Source organism: Nannospalax galili, unplaced genomic scaffold (genome assembly GCF_000622305.1).
Source record: "Nannospalax galili isolate Female #2095 unplaced genomic scaffold, S.galili_v1.0 scaffold799, whole genome shotgun sequence".
Classification (NCBI taxonomy): domain Eukaryota; kingdom Metazoa; phylum Chordata; class Mammalia; order Rodentia; family Spalacidae; genus Nannospalax; species Nannospalax galili.
The window spans coordinates 3,802-7,710 of record NW_008343085.1 but is presented as its reverse complement, the minus strand read 5'-3'; positions in this window follow the sequence as shown (position 1 = coordinate 7,710).

Below are 3,909 nucleotides of genomic sequence, written 5' to 3'. Positions count from 1 at the left end.
TTTTTGGTCTTTTTGAGACAGGGTCTCTCTGTAGCCCCAACTGACCTAGAGCTCTATGTAGATGAGGCTGGCCTTGAACTCACAGAGATCCACCTGCCTCTGCCTCCAGAGTGCTGGGACTAAAAGTGCGCTCCACCATACCCAACTAAGGTTATTTTCTAAGAAAGAAATTGGCAGCCTTTTATTACATTTATTTATTGTGTGTTATGTGTGTGGTATATGTGCCATCATGTGTGCGTGTGAATATCAGAGAACAACTTGTAGGAGTTAGGAGTCAGTTTTCTCTCTCTACCTTGTGGGTTCTAAGGGTCAAATTCAGGTTTGTCAAGGGTGGCACATACCTGTTGAGAGCTATCTCACCTACCCATAAGGGAGAAATTGGGAGTCATCAACTTGGAAATAGTTCAAGAGGTTAGGTCTTAAGAGGAACAGTACAAGAGATTGTCTGAATGACTAAAATTGTGGTCTAGTGTGATGGGGAGAAGGGGGAGGTGGTTGTGGCAGGAGCTGGAAGGAGGTGGGGCCTGCCTACCTGTTTTGAAACAAGATGTGTGTGTCTGTGCCAATGGGAGTTCCCAAACTAGGTAACTAAGGAAGCAGGCATTCAGGGCCAGGGACTGAAACCTGGTTGCAAACCAAGAAGCTACAGTCCTGTCCTTATGGAGCTTGTTATCTTGATGGTCAGAGGAGCTGGGAATTAAACAGGAAACTACACTAACTGATATGGGCATATGGTTGTGCTTGAACTATCCAGGAGTACAGGGTGTTGTGGGATTTTGTGATCAAGGCCCTGAAGTTGATGGTCTTGTAGAGAGACACATCTCTACCAAGGGGAAATTCAAGGACAAGGGGACCTTAAGTGTGGGAGCGTATATGTGAAGAGCATTTCTGACAGAGATAACCGGAAGTAGACAGGCCCTAGGGCAACAGAGAGCCAGTGTGGTTAGAGCAGGGAGTGAGTGGGAGATACGGGCAGGTATGGCTCATGCAGGGCTTTGTAGGCTCTTTGAAGGGTTTCAGTTCATCCTCAATTCCATGGAAAGTCTTTGAAACGTGGAAAGAAGGCAGTGATTTAAACTCAGGGTGTGATGACACATACCTATAAGCCTTATACTTGGGAGGTGGAGGCAGGAGGATTAGGAATTCAAAATCTTTCTTTGGTGCATAGTGAGTTAAGCCAGCCTGGGCTATATGAGGGTCTGCCTCAGCACACACACACACACACACACACACACACACTCAGAGCTGGGCATGGTGGCACACACTTTTAATTCCAGTACCAGGGAGGCCCAGGCAGGTGGATTTTTGTGAAATCAAGGCCAGCCTAGTCTATATAGAAAGTATCATACCAGCTCACCAGCTGGGACCACAGGGAGACCCTGTCTCAAAAAGATTAAAAAAAAAATTAAACACACACACAAATACACAAATAAATTACTTTTTTAAGATGTCCTGCTGGCTGTTAGGAAGAAAGTGGATAGGAGGGCGCAAAGGTCAGTAGATTGGGACCTCATCTGGTAGCACATGACTGTAATCATACTACTTAGGAGACAAGGACAGATGGAGCTTAGGCTGCATTACAAGACCCTGTCCAAATTGTGTGTGTGTGTGTGTGTGTGTGTGTGTGAGAGAGAGAGAGAGAGAGAGAGAGAGAGAGAGAGAGAGAGTATTTGGAGATCCCTTAGGAGACTAGGCTGAAGTCCTAGCTGGCAAGAGATAGGGTAGGGACTTTAGGAATAATGGTAGTGATGGAGATAGAGCAGAGAATATAGATTGGAATTTCATTTTGGAAATTATCTCATCAAGAATGAGATAGTGGTAGTTGGAGAGTGGTTAAGAGCACTGGCTGTTCTTGCAGAGGATCCTTGTTTTGTTCCTAGCACCCACATAGCTGCTAACAACTGTTCATAACTGGAGTTCCAGATGATGCAGCACCCTCCTCTGACCTTCACAGGCATTGCATGCATGTGGTGCACTTACATATATGCATGCAACAACACACCCACTTTTTAAAAAAAGTGAGATAGTGGTGGTTGGTTGTGAGGTAGGCAAGCATGCAGAATAGTTTAGTGGCTAGGGACCCTGTTTTGGTTTTGTTATGCACATCCCTGTCTTGTAATAGCATTTGATAGCCTTGCTCCTTTACCTGCATGTACTATGTATACATACCCCTCTCCAAACAAGGCACTTAGCCACATCAGTCCCCTCAGACTCCCACCTGCATTGGGCTGCATGTATACCCTTCTCTGAGCAATAATTCAAGTTTCTCCACCCCTAACAACAATCAAATTTATAATTTCTGTTCAAGTTTAGTTTCAATGTATTTGTATGAAGAATAGAAAGACTGATCTATCCTAAAGTAGCTTTGGGTGCTTGGTGACCTGGTCTGAACTGGTTTTGGGTACTTACGAAGTAAGGCAAAACTGTCTTCAAGTAAACTTTTAGGTAGAATCCCTCTATTTACCATCTTATGCCTATGCATAATTGGACATGAATATGATTAGAATCAGATGCATTATGGGAATGGTCATGCACAATAAGAAAAATGTGTATATATGCTCTTAACCTATCAATCAAAATTGAGAACCACCCAGACTATGCCTTTTAGTAAATATCCTTTCTTTCCTTTAGACCCCATAAAAATAGACTCTAGGCAGTTAACTGGGACCCTTAAGTACTCTCACTCATGTGTCCTGCTGTCAATCTTGTCAGTATATCTCTTTGTAAAAAGTTAAGTTTAGGGGCTGGAGAGATGTCTCAGCAGTTAAGAACACTGACTGTTCTTGCAGAAGACCTGGGTTTGAATCCCAGCACCACATGGCAGCTAACAACTGTCTGTAATGCCAGTTCCAGGAGATCTGACAGCCTCTTCTGTCCTCCACGGGCATTGCATGGCATGGGTGCACTTACCTACATGCAGGCAATACACGCATACACATAAAATAAAAACAATAATTAAAAAAATATATATATAAGTTAAGTTTATTAGCCAGGAGTGGTGTACATGCCTTTATTCCCAGCACTGGGGAGGCAAAGGCAGGTGGATCTTTGTGAGTTCAAGGCCAACCTGGTCTACATAGTGAGTTCTAGGCCAGCCCGAGTACAGGGAGATATAAACTACCTGGTGGCACACACCTTTAATCCCAGCACTTGGAAGCAGAGACATACAGTTCTCTGTAAGCTCAAGGCCAGCCTGGTCTATATACCAAGATCCAGGCCAGCCAAGGCTACATAGTGAGACCCTATCCAAAAAGAAAAAAAAAAAAAGTTGTCTTGCTACTTTTGCAGATCTGTGTGAGCCCTTTTTCAGTTTTTTGGCTAAGAGGCCAAGAACCTGCAAATATCAGATCTAGACAACAACCTGACCACTGGTAACAGTTTGAGGAGTATGTGGGCTGAGGAGGGGTACATAAGGGAGTGCTGCCTGTGGAAATGGGAAGGAGTTACATTTTGGCATGGGAAGGATTTACATTTTGGCATGGTCAACACTTCTGTTCTTTTAGAACATAGATTAGAAATTATTTCTTAGCCAGGTGTGGTGGCGCATAGCTGTAATCCCAGCACTGAGGAGGATAAGGCAGGAGGATCCAATGCTGTAATTACAGGTGTGAGTCTATATGGCCAGCTTAAGAAGATCTATTGATTAGTAGAACATATCAATAATAGTTATCTTTTATTTTCTTTCTTTTTCTTTGTGAGGATGGAAACTGGGGCATTATGCATCCCAGGGCATAGGCAAATGCCCTACCACTGAGCTACCTCTCTAGCCCATAATAATGTCTCTTCTTCCACCCTCCCTTCCTTTCCTCCCCCCATCCTTTTTCTTTCTTCCTTCCCTTTCTTTCTTTCCCTATATATCCCTGCTTGGCCTAGAACTCACTGTGTAGATCAAGTTGGCCTTGAACTTTC